General features: G+C 40.4%; 1 protein-coding gene and 1 long non-coding RNA gene across 5 annotated transcripts in view; one reads left to right on the top strand and one right to left on the bottom strand.

The window, feature by feature from the left end:
- Positions 1-4,395: 4,395 nt before the first annotated feature.
- On the bottom strand, positions 4,396-21,113 carry LOC143434709 (uncharacterized). The gene is made up of 3 exons (XR_013104433.1): positions 20,790-21,113; positions 6,263-6,345; positions 4,396-5,150 (listed from the first exon to the last, which is right to left on the bottom strand). It is a non-coding gene; the product is annotated as an uncharacterized LOC143434709 (long non-coding RNA).
- Positions 13,530-21,374, top strand: part of Psd3 (pleckstrin and Sec7 domain containing 3) — a 515,401-nt gene continuing 507,556 nt past the window's right edge. For 2 of the 4 annotated variants that reach the window (XM_076914234.1, XM_076914239.1), the window contains exon 1: positions 13,530-13,960. The gene's annotated coding sequence lies outside the window, so the exon portion shown is untranslated. The remainder of the gene's footprint in view (positions 13,961-21,374) is intronic. The other 2 variants (XM_076914230.1, XM_076914229.1) reach the window with 2 other exon arrangements.

Raw genomic sequence — 21,374 nt, 5'->3', positions numbered from 1 at the left:
TCACCTTCATGGTTCACCTGTTTGGTAAACTGCGAATTCAGACACCTTAAAATCTTGTACAACTTTCCCTACAGATATGTCTTTGTTTCTCTCGAATAAATTCCTAAGAGTGAAATTTGGGGGGTTATAAAGTAAATCTCTATTGAACTTTGTAAGAAACTGTCAAAAACATTCAGTTGTCCACTGTTGTTAAACCATTTATTTGAAGCAGTGAAGTAGGAAAGATTCATGCTTCACATTCCCACCAAGGTTTAGTGCTGTCAGACTGTGGGTTTGCTGCCATGAATATGTGAACTGAATCCTCCTTTGGGAAAAGAAGAAAGACCCCCCACTCCTTGTGACCAGGAGTTTTCTGTCCTGTGGATGGGAACTGGGCCTCCTTCAGCTCTGCCCTGTGAGTTATTGCCAGGCCTAGGGGCTGGAACCTTGCTGCTAAAAGATGAGGAAAGGGCACAGACCGATAAACTAGAGGGCTACAGGCTCAATGTCTCAGCTCTACAGAAGTCTCCCTGCAGACCCCAACTCTCCAAAGAAATAAAGGACAATCTGTAAAAGAGGAAACTGAGAGATCTTGTTAGCCACTCCTAGAGCAGTGGTTCTCAACCTTCTTAATGCTGCGACCTTTTAATACAGTTTTTTATTTGTGGTGAACCCCTCCCCCCAACCAAAAAATATTTCATTGCCACTTCATAACTATAGTTTGCTACTGTTATGAATCATAGTGTAGTTATCTGATATGTGACACCAAAAAGGTTATGACACTCAGGGTGAGAACTACTGTTCTAGAGGGACAGAAGGAGAAAAAAATAAAATATATTATTATTGGCACTGTCAATTTTCTTCCTCTAAATAGCAGACCTGTTATTCAAAGCTTACTAAATTTTTTTCTGTGAATTATTTCATCAAAAATGTCTTTGAAAAATTAGTAAACTTAGAAGTCATTTCACATCTCCATAGAATAAATTATAACCCATCACATGGTGTCTGAGTGTTAACAACTCAAAATGCTAACATTTAGGCTCTAATACAACATGGAGTACTTTAAAATTACTGACTAAGATAGGTAATCAACATGAAAAACATAAAATGATTTTTTAAATCCACTACTCTATTTGGAGGCATTCAAAATTTCCAAAGAAAGTGTTTTCATGCTTCCAAAGGTTTAAATAAAGAAGAACATTTCTGAAGAATGCATGGTCTTAGCTTGTCAGATTATAAAAATTGCTTACATGGGTTTTGTCATCATCACCCTGGAGATACAAAGTGAACAGCTCTTTACCAAGCCCAAGAATTGCAAATGGCACTGGCAAATCTTGGCCTCTCTCTTTCCCTCTCCCTTGCTAAACCATTAGATTACATTCCCAATGCTAGCCACCAAGGTCGATTCCCTTATTTGGCCACTTCCTTTTGCCTGACTAAAACACCAAAGTCCAGCTATCAAAACATCAAGGCCCTCCCTGAAATCAAAATGTATTATTTATCTACACTGGCTGACCTGTCCAGCCAGGCCTTCCCAACTCACCCTAGAACAGACTTCCCATTTTCTTCTTAAAACCCACTCCTGCAGAGACACCTGCTGCTGTCTTTGCCCAATGCAGAGGAAGCCCCTCCACCGCCACTTGTCCCTTGGGGGTAATAAGTACCGGTTATGCTGAGAATTTGGTGTCTGGGTATGTACTGTGATGACTCTGAAGCCCTTTACCCAAGGCATAACCACTGCAGGTATTTGTTTTGTGTTTGTTTGTTTGTTTGACATCACCGCCTTGTAGATACAAAGCATAGCCACTGAAATGAGAGCACATTCTCTCCTTTTTAGAATATCTGTTAATAAAATTCTAAGTTTGGCTGTAACTTGTAAAACAAAACAAATTTAAAACCGAAATACAAAACTATATCCCCCATGGTCCAGATAGATTTTCACAGAGTTCTCCAATTCCTATGACATCAAGCACCGATGCAGAAATTAGCATTCTCTACATGTACACCGAGTTGTCAGGTAAGTCCATTCTTGCTTTGTAAGTTTTCTTTTCTGGAAGTGTCTCAAGGATAAGGAGAACACTCCAAGAGCACCCAGAGCTGTCTTGGCTAAACTGAAGCTTCAGTAAATGCATAATTAATCAGAATAATTATAAAGATAAAGAGAAAAATGTCCTATTGAGCCCAATTCTTTGCTCTTTGTATACATAATGCTCTCTTTTGACATCACTACAAACATGGCACGCAGAACAACTAAATCAAAATGAAGAGATGAAGACCAGAGTAGTGGCACATGTCTGTAATCCCAGCACTTTGGAGATAGGAGAAGAATGAAGAGGAGTTGGCAGGAATTTAAGGCCAACATCAGCCGTGCCACACAGTGTGTTTGAGGCCAGCCTAAGCTACATTGGATCCAGTTTCCAAAGCCAAGTCACACAAAAGGCAGTAGATGAGATTCTGTTGATTCTCCATGGTATATGTTAGTGCCAAGGGTGAGAGATTTGGTGATGAGCCAGAATTAAGGTTGGAAACGTAATTTTAAGGTCAACTCTGGCAAAGGTGTCTGAAGTAAGAAGCGGGACTCATTTCAATAATTACATGTACCATACGAGACAAAGGCCCATTTTCACCTTCTATTTTCCTAGTAATCCTTTCGAACCTGTGATTTTGTTTTCTTCTGATAGACAGTGCAGACCTAGCTGTAGCTAAACCATGAGCCAGATGGTGTCATTGGCATTGAACTTCCCCCTCTTCCTGTTAAGAACCACAAAGAGTAACTACACTTAAAGAACAAATTGATTAAAAGGCTGTAACGTTGAACCATGGCTGCCTATATTTTTAGCACAGACTCTTTTTGCTTGCATTTTTAATAGCAAGTATAATTTTGCGACGGAATATAGCAATAAATTGATACAGCTTCAAAGAGAGGCACTTGGAACACATCTTTGGTAATATAGATAATTGGTTTTTATTAATAGCATGGATTAATATAGTAACATTAAACTAATAATCTTATTTGTAGACTTCTACTTTAAAAATACTAAAGGATATGCTATCATTAGAATGCTGATTCTCTTACCCATAATTTAGTTATAAGTAATTATCACAGTGCCTTTCTACATAAAATGCAACTGCCTACTTTCTACCTATGTAAAGGACACCCTTTAAAGACTGACAGAAAGATAATCTAAATAATATGTTCATTTTAAGAACAAAATCCAAGACTGAGAAAAAGGTAAGATGAAAAAAAAATTTTTAATTTAGATTTTGGATTTGTACATTGGGAAATTTTTGAACGTTTAGAGTAAAATCTGTGTGCTGATTAATTTTCTTGTCAACTTGACACAAGCCATGGTCATTTGGAAAGAGGGCACCTCGGTTGAGAAAATGCTACCATCACATTGGCTGCAGGCAAGCCTGTGATTAGTGATTGGTGTGGGAGGGCCCTGCCCAATGTGGGTGGTGCCGCGCTCGGTAGGGAGTCCTAGACGGCTACTGAATCAGGCTGAGAAAACTATGGAAGCAAAGTACTGTCTGGATCTTCAGGCTGTGTTTCTCTGTGGTCTCTGCTTTAGCTCTTGACTACAGATTCTTGCCTGGAGTCTTTGCCCTGACCTCCCTCCCTCAATGATGAACGTGTAAGATGGAATGGTAAGGTGAAATAGAAGCATCCCTCCCCTAAGTTAGTTTTGTCATTTTATCACAGTAATAAAAAGAAAACTATTTCATTTCAAAGGGGTTTCTTATAGGAAGTGTTCTATTGCTTTGAAGAGACACCATGACAATGGCAACTCTGATACAGAAAAACATTTAATTGGGGCTCGATTACAGTTTCAGAGGCTTAATCCAGCTAACATGGTGGAAAGCATGGTAACATGTAGGTAGACGTGGTGCTGGAGAAGGAGCTGAGAGTTCTATATCTGGACCTGTAGGCCAAGGCGGGGGGAGACAGAGACAGAGACAGGGAAAGAGAGAGAGAGAGGATAGTTTCTGTTTAGCTTTGTCTAGCCTGGGTCTTGCTATATAGAGCAGACTGGCCTCAAGTTGTAACAATCTCCTGCTTTCAAAGTACTAGAACTACAGATGTAAAACACTATGCCCAGTCAAAGACGTATTTTGTATGTATATGTGTATGTGTATGTGTATATGTATGTGCCTTCTCATCTGTATGAGCACTACACCCATGCAGTGACTGAGGAGGCAAGGCTGTTGGATTCCCTAAAACTGGAATTATAGATAGTGGGCCACCATCTTGCTGCTCGAAACCAAAGCTAGGTTTTCTATGAGAGCAAGCACATACTTTTACCTGGTAATCCATCTCTGTAACCTTTACTAATATATTTTTTAAGAGCAGAAGAAATTGCATTGAGGCGCTATTTCAGTTATTGCTGAGATAAAACACAATGACCAAAAGCAACGTGGGGAAGAAAGAATTTATTTCCCTTATTCTTTCAGATTACAACATGCGATGGTTTTGTATATGTTTGGCACAGGGAGTGGCACTATTAGGAGGTGTGGTCTTGTTGGAGTAATTGTGTCACTGTGGGTGTAGGCTTTAATACCGTAGTCCTGGCTGCCTGGAAGTGAGTCTTCCATTAGCAGCCTTCAGATGAAGATGTAGAACTCTCAGCTCTTCCTGCTCTATGCCTGCCTAGACAATGCCATGTTTCCCACCTTGATGATAATGGACTAAACCTCTGAACCTGTAAGCCAGCCCCAAATAAATGTTTTCCTTTATAAGAGTTGTCTTGGTCATGGTGTCTGTTCACAGCAGTAAAACCCAAACTAACACATAACCTATTACTGAGGGTGGAAACTCAAGTCGTGAACCTAGAGGCAGGGACCATGGCTGAACGCTGTTTTCTGGCTTGTTCTCCAGCTTACTCCCAGGCTCATGATTAGCCAGGAGCACCTGCCTAGGTATGGTATTGCCTATAGTATGTTGGTTCCTCTGAATCAATTAATAAGACAATTCTCCCCAAATCGCACCTTCTGACAGGTCTAATCTAGATAATTCCTCAAAAGATGCTTTCTTCTTAGAGGACTCTCAGCTCTATCAAGCTGATTGTGCTACATGAGCCAGGTATGTTACATTTTCTGGTCATTCTGCTGTGGTGTGTCTTCACAATCCTCAGAGGTTACGGCAGACGTATAAGAATGATGGTCAAAGCTACCTGTAAGGAAGGTATTCCAGAATGAGCTGAGAGCAAACTCGCCTCTAGGAATGGCTCTGCAATAGCTCACCAATACAAGCCTGGACTATCGGAATATCTAACCTTTTTATTTTATCTGAGAAAAATATTCACAAGCTCCCAAATGTCCCATTTGTTGGATTATTTTCTCCCAGCATTTTCCTTACAGGAGCAGCAGAGGAAGAGGAACTGCAAGCCTGTGGCTTTCTGGCACAGCTACACCAAAATTCAGTCTCATAATGAAAAACTAAACATGTTCTGTAGAAAGTGAAGTGGATTCTCTGGCTCATCTATGGTCCTATTCCCTGAAATCACCATTATAGAGCTTGTCATTAAAGAAACCAAGTGAGGCTAGTACAAGCCAACTTCACTTGCCAACTGACAACATGACAGTAGGCTTTCTTGTGGAAGTGACTCTTGGGTGTTAGTGCTGTTGAACTGGCAGCTTTTGACGTTATACATACTGATCATGGCCTGTCTTGTCGCTGTTCTTCCTCTAAAAATCTCTTTCTTTCAAATCCTCTTTTCTCTCTGTTCCAGGAACAAGCAAAAGCACAATGAAGCTGCATAGGATTTAAAGCTAAAGGAAGTCACCAGCATTTCCCAGGGCCTTCCTTCCTATGGTATCCAGATGGCAAGGTACTGACTCCAAGGAAGCATCTCCAGTATCAGGCGATGATGCTCTGTCCATTTGCATATGATGTCCTGGATTGTCAGTTTTCCCATGGGCAGCAAGTTACCCCAAGGGATCTGCTCCATATCACCAACAGCCGTGAGGTACTGTAGAGGTCCCCACCTCCAGCCCTGCTACTCTCTGTCCTCTCCTCCCCATGGGTGCACATCTTTTGCTGCAAAGATCCAGTCTTTGATGCAGCCTGATGCACCAGATGTCCCATGGTCCCAACAGATGACATCTCCAAGTAGGGCAGCAGCTCTTCTACCAGCTGGCATACTGAGCTCAGGAGCTATTCTCGGGTTTATGGGAGAAAGACCTGGTGGCCAGTGAGAAGAGGTAGCTACAGGCTACATCAAAGACAGGAGGGCTAGTTCTTCAGCATGCACACGTAGACCATGGAGGTCTAGGATTTCCTTACCATGTATCCCTGCACTCAGGTTCCTGCTGGTCCCTCTGAAGCTCTGGCTTGGGTAGGTTTCCAGGAGTGCTCCAGGCCTGCTACTGCCAAAATGAGAACCCCTTATTAAGAAACCAGCTTCTCTCCTGATCACCACTACTCTCATCATAGCAGCATGGTGGAGCCACCAGATGAAGGCAAGGCTAAGCAGGCAGGAGCAAACAGACAGAGCATATATTCTCTTGTTCTGCATGATTGACACCACTCTATCAGTACCCATCCCCATGCTGCCTTCCCGTTTTCTCCATGGATGCCAGTGTCTGAACTGAGTCGTCCTGGGCTATGTACCTGTATATGTACTTTTCTCACTGGACATGAAAATTCTCTCCCACAACCGTCCCCATTCTGGTCCCCAGATTCTTCTACCATGCCTGGCCTCAGTCTTTTTCCATTATAGTTACGTAGACTCTGGGATACTTGAAAAACATCCAGAGATAAAACCCACCAAGATAACACACACACACACACACACACACACACACACACACACACACACAAGCTATTTCTTCAGGGCTTGCTATAATGAGAGTCAGAATCCATCACTTGCCTCAAAGACTAACAGGAAGGCAGGGTGAGGAAGTTTTGTGTTGGGGGTGGGGATGGAGATACAAAGGTCAATATCCCATAGAGGCTGTTTTGGAAACTATATTTGTTTTCTCATTTTTGACCCCAAATAGGAAGTATGGGGATGACAAGCATGGGGGAAACCTATCATAAATGGGCAAAATTTGACCCTTTGTTTGGACCCATTGATGAAAGGTTTTTTTTTTTTTTTTTTTTTTTTTTTTTTTTTTTTTTTTTTTTTTTTAAATGAATGGACTAGACATCATCCCTTTGAAGATAATCTCTCCCCAGTCCTCCATCCCATCTGTGCCCCTATGCTCTATCATCTTTCCAGGAGAAAACCGTTGGTGGCTCTAACCTTCTAGATTGACGGGGTTTTGAGAGAAATACTTTATTCAGCTGGAGTCTGCTATAGGTAACCTGAGCCCAGTCCTTGGAAGTAGCCTGAGCTCTTTGGTTTTCATATGGTGAGTCCAGAGCCCCATTCTAAGCCTTCCTTGTCCTTAGCCTGAGTTCTACCATAGTGCAGACAACCAGTGGCTATAAAAAAAACTACATATTGGGGGGAGGGGGAGGTATCTCAGTTAGTAGAGCATTGTCTAGAATATACAAAACCTAGGTTTGATCCTCAACATCGCATATACTAGATGTGATGGTGCGTGTCTGTAATCCGAGCATTCTGGAGGTGGAAACAAAGCCTCAGAAATTCAACACATTCTTCTTCTATGTTAGGAGTTCTAAAATAACCTGAGATTCATGGAATCCTGTTTAAAGAAAGGGGCAGGGAAGAAAGGGAGACAAAGAGGGAAATTAGGAAGGAATGGGAAAAGAAGACTGTATATAGTCTACATAGCCATCATTTATTCTCAGGAGTCATTTAGAAACATGGTTTGTACCACATGTAAGTGTCTATATTATACACCAGGCAACATATGTTGAGGTGGACGTTCTGTAACCACAAATTTTGTACTAATTTAATTTCTGTATTCATGCTGCCTCCTAGATTCACTTTTGTTATGGATGTTTCCTTGTGGTTCTGTTGCACCATGAAGTAGGAAGTAAGTGATGTCCTGATGCCACAAGCTTCTGTACATCCTTTGCAAATCTGCCAATGAGGAATAAGCACTCTGTCTCCACTCATCCACTGTCTCCCCCAGTTGGGTGAACAGTAAGTAAAGGAACATGGGTGATTCATTGAGTGCTACTTAGTTTGTTCTGTCAGCTGTTTATTAATCTGTAGCTTCCTGCTGAGATGCAGGGTGTGCTTTTTAAAGAAACCTTACACAGCACAAGTTTTATTTTGGGACCGGACACACTAATACACAAAGAGGATGTTTCAGAGTCCCACAAGAGGTTTTCTTGAATCTAAACGCTTTGTGATCACTCGCTGTGTTCCAAGCACTGTTCAGCAAAGTGGTAGTGTATGGATGAATGAATTCTCTTCAACTTCAAGAAAGTAGCCTTTTACTCAAAAGAAATGATGGTCCTAATGTGCAGTAAGTACAATCTTGACATTTGACATCTACTGAGAGTCAAGAACTAGAAAATTCTAGGGAAATGGAAGAGTGATTATTGTAGAAGACTCTAGAAGGAAGATTGAAAAAGACTTTCAACTGGTGGGTATTATAACAAAACTATTTTGTTTTGGTAGCCATGGGGAGGATGGAATAGACATGGAAGAGCTAGAGGGTGGGACAAGACCTTTATGGTTATCCTAAGAGTTTCTGCAAGTGGTTTAGGCAAGAGGCACTGAAGGCCTACTTGGAAGCACAAGAGAAGAGGTGGGTAGGAGACTTGAGGAATTTCTAATTTGTATTAGAAGACATAATAATAGGACATCAAAGATAAACTGAGTCAGGGTGCTTAGGCGTCTTGGTGGATGGCGTCGTCTTCAAAGAGAATGGAAAAAGAGAAAAAATATTTTAGGTGATGTCGGTGGAGACAATAGATCCATGTTGGGGATTATTGGTATTTAGGAGCCACCTGAACTGTGAGTACATTATTTGGGGCCATCTGGATCATATAGGAATATCATTCAGCCACTGGACATTGTCATTTATAGTTTGAGAAAGAAGTATGGTCTAGAAATTCATAATAGGGTGACATCTACCAACTTGGGGATATTTTTTTTTCTCCATGGAACTTTATCAATGATTGCTTCAAAGATATATACACTTTTTATTTTGAAAGTGTTATATAATGTTGGTACACTCCAGATCACAGCACTTTAATGGTGTCAGAATCTATGTTTGGTGCTGAAGAAGTTAGAGGAGAGAGCAGTCAAACTGAACATGATCCATCAATTGACCTTTAACTGTTAATGCCTACATGAAAGCATTACTTGTCTTTCACTGTGAGAGAGATTTAAAAATACCCTAGCCGTCTGTGGGAAAATGATCATTTCACCTAACCTGAGGAATACTATGCAATGAACATTTTACCCCAATAACACCTATACTAGTCCCAAGAAAATAAGCAAAAATATAAGACATGGCTTTTACCCTACTAGATGAATATTTACGGAATATCTTTTAGTGAGCATATACTTTACCATTGAGAATGCAGACATAGCCTAAGTCTGCCTTAACCTGAACCTAGCCATAATATCAACACTATCTCTGGCATTAGTCCTAGCTTTAAAGCTAATATTATAACTCAGCTTCATCTTAAATTAAACTCTGACACCCAACACTGACAAACCTAACCATAGCTCTAGGTTTTAACCTACTAGCAGCATGAACTCGGACTCAAGTCTTTGTTGTTCACTAATTCTAACCTTAACTCTATACCTGACATTTTAGGCATTAACCTAATAGATGCGAAGGTTCTTTGAGTCTCAACTAAGTAGATAAAACTAAATATTGACCCATACATTAAATAAGTAATCTAAAGAAGATTATGATCATACAGTCTTTAACAACATAGCATTGACTTTTCTGATAGAGATAACCAAGAATGTAGTTTCATTCCTAAGTGTCTACAAGACATGCTTGATTCTTCCTTCTGACTTCAGTAGATGTAACAGAGGGGGAATTGCTATAAAAATTTAAGGACTATTCCCAAAAAGCAAGATTTAAATGGAGAATATACGTTCATATATAGATACACTCTGTGTAAGCTAATCTTAATTTTAGACTTCAAAAAACTCCCCAAAGTGCAAGAATTCTCTATTTCTAGAACTTTCCAGAAGGCTAGGTTCACAAGATCCTCTATTTAGACTTAAATCCCAATGTGATTCTACCTAGATCTTGCCAGCTAGAACTTATCCAGCTTAGACTAGTGATCATTAGGGCGACGTGTGGCATTAGGCTCTGGGGTTTATAGGCATACCATACTGTAAGGAAATATTCTGTACTGCACTTAGAAATTCATAGACAAGTTGAGCAAGAAAAATGCTTAGCACTCATAATACAAGAGCAAATATGATGAGACAGACAAAATTCAAATTCATAATTTGAAGATCATGAGAACAGAAATGATCCTAGTGCTACGGTATCCAGTATTAATCCTGGATATTGAAGTGACTCAAAGATACAGATACCAATGGATGCAGTAGACAATATTTTCTTTCATTTGTATAGCATTCGACTTGCCAAAACTTTGTAACACATACTCAATTTTTCCTAGGCTCTTACAAAGGTACATAGGGCATTATAATTTGCATATGCAGAAATAGGCTTGATGGGACTTCTTACTCCCCCCACTCCAATCACCCAGCAAGAATGGCAAGAGATTTGAACTCAAGTTGCACAATTTTGAATGTAACAGAAACTCACTCTGTTTCATACAGTACATAAAGTATGAACTGTGCCCTAAAGGATTGAGTAAAACTTAAAAGATAAAGCAAGGAAAACCATATTGGAATGAAATGGAAATAAGAGGAGGACAAGAATCTGGGGATGGAATTGTAGACAGACAGACAGCGTAGACCCAAAGAAAAACCAGCAGGAGATGTGCTTTGGGGGATGATATTTTATGTAAGGTTTCACAGAAAAGTCAGTAGGGTTTTGAAACAGAGAGCAACCTAACAAAAGATGGTTCTGAGACCAGTGAGCAGAGAAGACTAGAAAGCAAGTCCTGGAAGCCAACTGGGTGATGTTCATGTGTGACATCAAGGAAGAATCTAGAATGTGGTAGAAGGAAATTGAAGTAAATGGGCTTACAGAACAACAGTTAAAGGGCTAGGATACTGTGTGGGTACAGGGGATAAAGGAAGTGGAGAAATGAAAGACGTCCACATTTTTTTTATAGCTAATAGGCAAGTCATGTGCTCTCTCTGGGTCTCTCAGGAAGGCAGACACAATGGAGGTGAGAGCATCCTTATGCAGAGGGCATAGCAACCTGGTTCATACATAGGACCGTTACATAAACCCATCACTGCTAATAAAGAAAAGCAGTTTTAGAATGGTGTGAAAGATGATGTTTTCAACAACATTATTTACAATTCCCACCCCCCCATGGGAAATATCAAAATGCTGTACAATGGGGGAAGAGTGAAACAAATCTGGATTATTGTGTTGAAATTAAGACTGTATTTGAAGAACATGAGGATGTAAATGATAATAATATAATGGTGTGTGACAAGAATAAAACAGATATGACACTATCTACATATCATGAAGAGGGGGCTGGGCACAAATCCCACCCACCACTAGCAGAGACGCTGATAGCTACAGGAAGGGGAGAATCAGTTCTTCTTAACGTTGTAGCCCCTGGGACATCTACCAGGCTCAGTGGTAAGCCACACATCCAAGAGTATGTGGGCAGTACAAACTGAACTCCATGTTTTGTTTTGTTTTGTTTTTTTAAATGACATGAAGTTGGGAGGGCAGGAAGTGGAATGGATGTGGGAGGGTTTTAAAAGGGTGAATATGATCAAAATACAGTGTATAAGGTTCTTAAAGAACTAATAAACAAATACAATAAACGTGAATAAAGCAAACAGCTGGTTTAGAATGGATGATTTGGGTGCTTCTGTGACTAGTTTATATTATTTTATACATTTCTGAAATTCTGAAATACAATCTTTCTATAATGAGCCTTTATTTAGCTTTTATAATGATAAAATATTTAGGAAAAACAGTATTCTATGTCTTTAGATTTGTTAGGTTTCCAAGCAAACAGCACACAGTGAGCAGAGAGCATAAAGTCATTCCACACTGGCCTTCAAAAGTCAGAGTTGAACGGATGGATTCTGAGAATGGCAGAGAAGGAGAGGTGGCCTCCATAGCAGATGGTAGCTTTGACTAGACTCGGACCAGCATTCTCTTCAGGGCAGGCTGACCGCTGGGAGCTGTTTACAGCTCAGATAAATAGAGAATCAACTCCGGAAGCAGATAAGAACACAGTTATGTCCCAGATGCAAACAATACCTCACAAAATGCTTTAGAGGGGTCTGCTAACCTCCGGAAGAGCTGTGCTAGGGTTCCTCTCAGCCATCAGAGCTGCAGACACTCTAATGTGCATTATGAAATAAAACCAAAACCATCCATCCAGGGGTACTAAAAAATCTCTGTGGAATTAATGTAGTCAATTTATATTTAACAGAATAATAATATGTCTAAGAAATGAGGTCACACCTGTGCCTTTGAAAAAATAATTGAAAGTCAAAATTATGAATATCTTTGATTATTGATATTCATTCATGAGAAGCCCTGTTTCTTTCCCGTTTGCTGAGCTGCTAACAGAGAACAAAGCCACCGCTCATCTGAGGGAATACTGAGCTGCAAAGCTACCACTGGACTTGAAGATTTCTGTTAAGTGCGCTACCTCACATGACCTTGCACTATACAGCTTGAAGTGAAAACCATGGTAACTATCTCTGACGGATGAGCGCCGGACAAGGACAAGTGGAGCCTTCCGCTTGAGGCAGCTTTCATTTCACTTATTTGCAAGCTCCTTAAAGTCGAGGAAATTTTCCTCAAATTGTTCTTTTCTTCTCCCTGTTTACATTAACCCTTCCCAATGTAGCATACCTCCAGGGAAACTAAAATAACCAAGTCTAAAAAGAGTTAAGATGTGGCCCTGCACTTTTTGGGGGGTCTGCTTGTTTGAATTTTCATATGCCTGTTTGTTCACCGGTTCTTTGGCCATGTTCACATTTGAAAGGAAATAACGAACATAGCTGTGAATGGAAGAGCCCAAATTCCGTACGAGCCAGTGTCCGTGATTCCAGACGGATCTGTCAGGTTCCGAATAAGCAAAACTGTTCTACATAGAGGTGGAGGAATTTCCCCAGTTACGAGATTTTTATCCCATTGGGGGCTGCGAACATAAACACAGTAAGATTGCCTGCTTATCTCTCCACACAGGAAGCAAGCAGCGTTTGGAAAACAAAACCTCGTATGTTGATTGTAAACTTTTAATAGATGCACCTTATACTATGTTTACATCTTCAAAATGTCAAAAATGTGTAGGAGAACCAGTCCTGGGGAGAGAGGGACATTTGAGATCTTATTTACAGAAATGAAATAAACATAAAATGCGTTTTTCTACTACAGCTTTCTCACTGCAGTTTTAACCAGACCCACTGTAATCAGCGTGACATCGGGAGCTCCATAAGAGGACACTGTTTGTCTAACTTTAGCTAACCCGTGCACTTCCTGTAGTGTGCTTTGGGTCGTAGCTGCCGGAGCCAAAGGTCCAGTTACCCTCTGGCTAACATTTGGATTCCTCTTTCTCTCTCTCTTCAGAGGTGTCTCTTGCTGCATTTATTACTTCTGGATTTTAAAAACTTACTTTATTCCTAAATTTCTATAAGCAGAGAGCTAACTGAATCAGCTCTCTCTGAAAGAGGTCCCGAGTCCTTTTGCAGTTGGTAATTTCTAACGTGCTTGATTGCATGTAAATTTCACACAATTTGCTTGACAAGTGAGCCAAGACTATGTGTTTCTCATTCATGACTTGGTGTACAGAAGAAGAGGAAGATGGCGGAAAAAAAATCTGAAGATTTTTGAGAAGAGAAGAGACTGAGGTTTCACTGTTTTGTGAGGTCTGCTGAGATAAACAGCCATTCACGCATTCTGCATTTTAAATTCCAGGCACAACCTGAAACCCAAAGAGGAACTTCTCCAAGGAGCTGGCAGACTGAGCCTGGTAAGTCACTGCTTCAGAGTGGCACTCTCCCTCCGTGGCAAGCCACAAGCAGAATGGAATCTGGGCAGGGGGTGTTTGAGTCCTGAGAAGTTCTGTCTTTTCCATATCTAGGATTTTGAAAAACTAAGAGTTCTCACATGGTGAGAGAGGAGCTTGGCGACTTTTGAACAAGACTGTTATGGCATATGTTTTTCCTTCAAGAAAAAAAAAAAACAGAAAAATATTCTTGACTTCACCAACCTCATTCTACCCTGCCATAAAAATCAAATTTTTAGTGGCGTGACAAGATTAAGAAGGTTAATGATTGAAACTATGCCACCCTTTCAATATATTTTCATATGTTCATATTTTCATATGTTGACTTTTGGTACTTAGAATTTTTATGGACATATGCAAAGGATGGCATTGTGTGTGTGTTCATATGTGTTTGTGTGTGGGGGGGGAGTACATGTACAGTCTCACGAAGATGACAATCTCCTGACCATTCCTCAGGAGCTGCCCATCTTATTTTGGGGGACAGGAACTTGAACAATAGAATAGGTAGCCTGGCCATCAAGCCCCAGGGATCTGCCTGCCTTTTCTTCCTTAGGGGTAGAGCTACTAGTGTATCTTCTTACTTGGCTTTTGAATATGGGTTCTGGGGTCAAACTCAGGTTCATACGCTTTTTTTTAATCAATTTATTTATGCATTTTACATCCTAATCACTGCCCCCTCCTTGTCTCCCCCCTCATACAATCCCTCCCCCATCCTCTCTTCTCCTCTGGGAGGGTAGGACCCTCCTTGGTAAAACTCCACCCCTCAACTCAGGCACAGCTTGTCTCTGAAGGACTAAGTGCATCCTCTCTCACTGAGGCCAGACAAGGCAGCACAGTCAGGAGAATGGATTCCACAGACAGGCAACAGCTTTAGGGACAACCTTTGCTCCAGTTGTTGGGAGACCCACATGAAGACTGAATTGCACATCCGGTACATATGTGACAGGGGCCTCCGTCCAGCCCAAGTATTCTATTTGGTTGGTGACTCAGACTCTGAGAGCCCCCAGGATCTAGGTCAGCTGACTGGTGATCTTCCTGAGGTCCTCAACCTTTTATAGGAAGCAATTCACTGATTGAAATATCTCTTCTGCCTTAATGGATATTTTTATTAGAAATCTTACATCTATTTTTTATCAAGAAATTTAGATACAGTAATAAATTAGATAGAATAGAAATTTTTGCTTGTTTGTGTTATTTGATATGATGTCAAGTGCTAAAGAGATAAGATCATTTAAAAGCATTGAGTTGTTGATAAGACAATTATAAAGAAAATTGTAAGTGATAGAAATATTAGCCCAAGACACCATATATATTTTAAGTTGGGAATTTAAAGTTCAAAAGCAGAATTGCAAACAAGGACAGAAACAAAACAAAAAAAAAAAACAATAAAAACCTACAAAGAAACCTTTTCTTTTCCCTATTCTAAATTCCTTGTAGCTTTAGAGTTAATCCCAGTAAGTTGGCTTTTATATGTCCTTTGTCCTCAGCCTGCCAACAAAGAAATATCTAAATGTGAAATTGCTGGAGTTTATTAGATACCAAAAAGAAACTTGTTAACTAGACATCCCAAGTGTCCAGTCTCTGTGTAGAGCAGTTGCCAACCCCAAGAAATGTCACTGATGAGCCACCACATAAAATAATGTAAGTTTATAAATAATTAGGAAAAATAAGTTGAAATAACACAGTCCTGTATCGTGCCAGGTTTGTTCCTAAGGGAAATAAATATATGATTCTTGCAATAAATAGCAACGGTAGGAAAATCCACTGTGTAGAATATAGGCAATGACGGCTCACTACCTCAAGCACAGTGGAGTAAGAGGACGGACGGGACAGAAGACAGAAGAACCAAGAGCACGTGTAGGCTGGCAGGCTTAGGGACAGGCTGCTAGAGTTCTGTGGCTGTGATAGTTCGAGTTTCTTAAGAAGAGTTCTTGCACCATCAAGGAATATTATTTTTGCCTCTCTCCATCTGGAGGTTTTCATTTCCCTGAGATGGGGAAAGGGAAGGAACTCCCTTGCTTCTTGAGGGTCACCCTTTGTGCCCCAAAAGAAGGAACTGAAATTCTCAGGATGGGATCCTAAGAAAGCCAGAGCAATACTAGCAGTGGGGAGGCTTGTGGATTCTATAGGGTCCATCCTTCAATAGGGCCAAGAAAACATGAGGACTCCAGAAGTTTTGTGAATTTGTGGTTTAAAATTTCTGCAAATATCAGGGGGAAGGGGCTTGTATAAGTGGAAGAGAGAAACTTTCATAGTAAAGCTGCCTTTGAAGCCAGGGTTTCCTTCAGAGATATGCCCACATATCTCTCATTGTTCATGGTGCTTTATAGAAGGTATTGTGTGGAGATGGAGGCTGCAATTGGGTTAAGCTTGGTGACTGAGCATCCTGGCTGTGAGAGGAATGAATGTTTGCTGGGGCTCACTCCGAGATGGCAAAATGAAGACACAAGTGGAGAATCAGAATCTAAAGAAGATTATAGAAAAGAAAAGTTTAGGATTAGAGGGAAAAATTTAGGATTATAGGAAAGAAAAGTGAGTAGTATGTGATGGGCAACTGAAGATGAAAGCAAAAGGAACGTTGGATGTCAGAAGCAAAAAAAAAAAAACAAAAACAAACAAAAAAACAAACAAACAAACAAAAAAAACCGGTAGCAAAGAGAACCAGAAACAGGTCTTGCGATGAACTGAACTGATTCTGCTGATAGACTGGTTTTTTTTGTTGTTGTTGTTGTTTTTTTTGGTTTTTTTTTTTTGTACTCTGGGTGGATAAGCCATGGCTATAGTGATGAAATGGTAATACAACAGTAAACAATTAAGAGACATGGTTAGGAAATACAGAATTCATCTCTTGTGCTTTCTAACCTAATTACATATAATATATGATATATAATACATGACATGTGATTTGTGATACAGGATGCATGTTTGATACATGATACATGATATATAATATATATCCTAATTTCTGGGTCCATTACCTTGGTCCTGGGTACCTATTCAGTGTTGCACTGGTAGTTTGAAGTGTCAATTTGACATTGCCTGGAATCACTTAGTAAGAGTCTTAATGAGGAATTATCTAGAACAGGTTGGTCTCTCTCTCTCTCTCTCTCTCTCTCTCTCTCTCTCTCTCTCTTTCTCTCTCTGTGTGTGTGTGTGTGTGTGTGTGTGTGTGTGTGTGTGTCTGTAGGTAATTGTCTTGTTAATTGATGTAATGAGACCCAGCCCATTGTGGGCAGCGCCAACCCCTAGGCAGGGGATCCCAACCTGTAAGAGAGGAAAAAACTACCTTGCCAACAGCAAGAAATGTCACTGATGAGCCACCACATGAGAGGAGAGTAACAAGAATGTATAAATCTTTTCTTTGATCTTGACAATGGATGTGGTATGACTAGCTGCTTGAATTCCTGCCATGAGTTTCCAAAATGATGCACTAAAACCTGTAATTGTTTGCCAAATGATCTCACAGCACACCAGAATGGGAAGGGAGACACACCAAAGCTTCAAGATGTTCAGTCCCAGGCTTGTAATGTTACCAGGGTCAGAATCTGTGTCGTCAGCAGCTAGAACAAGCCTGAGGTGGCCACACGTTTCTGATAAGCTAATTGAAAGAGCCACATTAATAGTGAAATACAGAAAAAGAAGGTTAAAGAACTGTAGGTGCATTGGGAAAGTAAGCAAAAGGATTCAGAGACAGGTACAGCCTCCCCCCCATCCCTCACACTCTGCCCATCCATCCATCCATCCATCCATCCATCCACCCATTCATTTTTTAAGGCCTTACATCTGGCAAAGTTTAATTTAAACTTTTTAAGTTTAAATTTGAACTTTTATTTTTAAAATAGAAGACAATAGATGCATAATTATGTAGCTCATCAGTGACCCACATTTGCCTGGGTTCCAGCATGTCCTGCAGGGTGGGTTGATTAGTCACTGCTACCCTGTGAAATTCCTTTCCTAGAGACAAGTCCTCCCTCGGGCTGGCCCCAGGTACCTTTTTATTCTCCCAGCTTGAAATTCAGGGGAAAAATTCCAAGAAAGTCCAAGCACCTTGTTTCAATAGTCCAGATAGCAAGAGGTAGGGACAAACATGTCTCTTTAGAATTGCCCTCATTCTTTCAAGGCATGCTGGTTTCAGTATGCTGTAGGCTTTCTCTAAGTATGGTGGATTCTGACAGATGATTATTCTGAGGAATGAGAAGACTTTAATATGGTTTCAGAAATACTCCTTTGGGTACCCACCCCCCCAAGCTGGATTCCATTAAATTGGATGCTGATTTTCTTTGCGGTCATCTTCAACATCTTTCTCTGACACACTTTATACTAAGGCTTATTCTACATCCTTTTTGCCCAAATGAAGTAGGGCCCCTGGAATCAGGCTCAAGAGAACATTTGTAAGGGTTTTTACAAATGATCCTTCCTGCTTTTATTTATGGACCACTCACTGACCCAAGGAAAAAGTTTGCATCTGTACCCAGCCATTGACAGAAGGTAATGCACTTCCAGTATCATCCTTCTCTTCCTCAATTGCTCTGGGATGCAGACTACTGTGTTTAGCCTCTGCTGAGTGCTTGATGGGCCTGCTACAGCTCCTCTCACACTTGCCTTATGATGGATGAAGCATCTCCCCTCCTTTCCCAGGGCAGGATGAGGGAGGTGGGGAAGCTCAGCTTTGTAAAACATACTATGCCTTGGTAGGCTTTAGAATTTGATAATATCTGGAATCTATTCTTTTTCAGTATTTGAGGAAACACTGAAACAAAACCAGCCACATCCCAATAGTCAGATAAAAGCAAGAAACTAAGAAGGAATGACCATCAGATATGATAAAGAGATTTCACAAGATTTTATAAGAAAACAATCATCTAAATAATGAGTTCGATATTGAATTGAGTGAGCATGCGTGCTCCGACAGGCATATGGATCTATGTGAGTGTGCGTTGAGGGCTGAGATTGAAAACCGGTATTTTCCTTAATCATTCTCTACCTTGTGTAGTGAGACAAGGTCTCTCACTGAACCTGAAACTCACCTATTTGGCAAGACAGCCCTTGTCAGCAAGTCCCAGGATTTTCCTGTCTCTGTCTTCCCAAAGCTAGGATCACAGACTACACTCAAAGACAGCTTATTCAGTGACCTCTTCTGACATTCATGCATCAAATAGTGGAAACTAAGGTCACCTAAGCTTCTTTGAAGCCCCAGTTTCTAGATAAATTCAATTGGCTTATTAAGGGCTCTTCATAGAAAAAGACTAAATTGAAATACTGTTTAATATTAGAAATGGATTTTTAAATAATCCATGTAAACCCTTTGCATATGTAGCTAGTAGAAGTAAGATAATATCCTCATTTAAATTAAATGGAAAATTTTGAAGATAAGAAAACTTTTTTTAAAAAATGGATTGAATTCAATTTTGATTCTTAGCACTTCTATCCACTTACTTATGTGACATCCCCACTAAAAGCAAGGCTTAAAAATCCTGAAGAAGGCCTGAGTCACTGTTTCCAATCTTCTACCTAAAATGTGTTTGCTTTTGATGGCTGTCTTAGTCTTTTCCTGTCTGCCTTTCATTTTTCTTTTTGTTTGTGTTTGTTTCTTGAAACAGGGTCTCAAAATATAGTCCAGTCTAGCCTAGAAAACACAGTTATCCCATCCATGTACACATCCACCCCCACCAGGCCTCAACTTTCCAAGTGCTGGGATTTGCATAGACAAGCGAACCACCACACCTGGCTCTCTTTTTGTTGCTGTAGCCAAATGCCTTTGATTTGGAAATTACTGAATAATGTTCATTTAGTTCCTGTTCTGCCAGTAGCATGTTGTTGGCATCTGCTGGGGACCTTCTTAGGGCTCCTCTGGTGTCAAAACGTGCTGGAGAGCCATGAGCTGAAATGCAGTGAAAGCTGACCTTTAGAGCAGAGACCCTAACATAATCCATGGACCCACATGCACCTCTCACAGGCCCACATCCCAACATTTATCTACACTGGTAGATAAATATGAGAACGCTTGAACTTTGGTGGATCACATTCAAATTACAATTATGATATTGTATTCTTACTAAAGAATACAATATTTATACTATCTTGTATTTATACTATCTTGATTGTTATGTAAAGCTCTCTCACCAATTAAATAAGTGTTAGCTATATAACTCTGCCTTCGTGTCTCAGTATATCAAAATAGACTATAAAGCATCCAGAGTAAAGCACAGATAAAATGGATTAAATTAACCAACAGATTGTTAATAATTAGATTAGGTGGATAGTGAAAGACTTGATAGCTAAAGCAATAAACTTTCTGGCCAAACCAAATGTCCTGTACATGTAATGTATATATGTCTTGGATAATATATAATCTTAAGAAGTATCTTAGAGGCATTAAAACAATAAACATGAATTCTAATTCATAACGTAGTAAAAATACCAGGGCAGTTGAGTTCTACTATGTCTTGCGTAGCACACTGGGTTGGTTGTGCAAGAGCTAATGAATACTCCACCTATCAAGTGTATTTAGAAATGAATGTTACGCTGAACTGCAACTAAATGTGTATCCAAGCTTTAAAGCATTACCTAGTGGCAGTTTTGCTATTGGAAACATAGTCAATATTTTACCTGTTTGTAGACTGAAACTTTTCTGGCAACCAACACTTTAAAAATCTGAGTGTAAGGGAATGTTAGCCTTGTCAGGTCATGTCAGGACATGTACGTTATTTCCTCATTTCTCGTTTCTTAAAGCAGATTGTTTTTGCTGGACTGTGTCATGTCAGAAGCAGTCAGAAAGCAGTGTATATATTACCTGGTGTCCTCCGGAGACTTCTTGGTTTCCTTGAGCACTCCAGTGAGCTTGAGATGGCTTTCTTCTTGTCTTGGCGGAAACCGGAGCCTCCAGAGGGCAGTACCAGCAGCTTTCATGGAAGTCTGCAGGTCAGGGCACATGAAGTGTGGTTATGACAGGGTTTCTCAACAGCTCTGGCGAAGTCTCACACTGAAGGTAATCATTAACTTTCCTTGGGTGGCGGCTATTTTTGTCCCCCGAGAGAGCAATTGATACAACCACATTTTATGTTCAGAGCTAAGGTCCTGATCCACAGTGGCTTCTCTTTCAGACATAAACGATGCTGGTAAAGGTAACCCCTGCATGAGCACCTCCTGTCTTTTGATTTCAGAGTGCCATTTGCTCAGAGATTAGCCATTAGATTAGATTAGCGATTAGAGGAAGTTGTTCAAATCTAGGAAGGCTCCTATTTCTTGTCTAAGCTTAAATCCCTGTGGCCACCATAGAAAGCCGATTGTCTTCCGTCCCCTTCTCTTCTAGCTCCTGGCAGTGTGCCTTCCTAGGATACTCGGAGGGCAGCAGCGGTGATCTCCATGTGGAATGCTC

This window comes from Arvicanthis niloticus, chromosome 16 (genome assembly GCF_011762505.2).
Source record: "Arvicanthis niloticus isolate mArvNil1 chromosome 16, mArvNil1.pat.X, whole genome shotgun sequence".
Lineage (NCBI taxonomy): Eukaryota > Metazoa > Chordata > Mammalia > Rodentia > Muridae > Arvicanthis > Arvicanthis niloticus.
The sequence above is the reverse complement of the archived record's forward strand: the minus strand, read 5'-3'. Positions and strand labels throughout refer to the sequence as shown.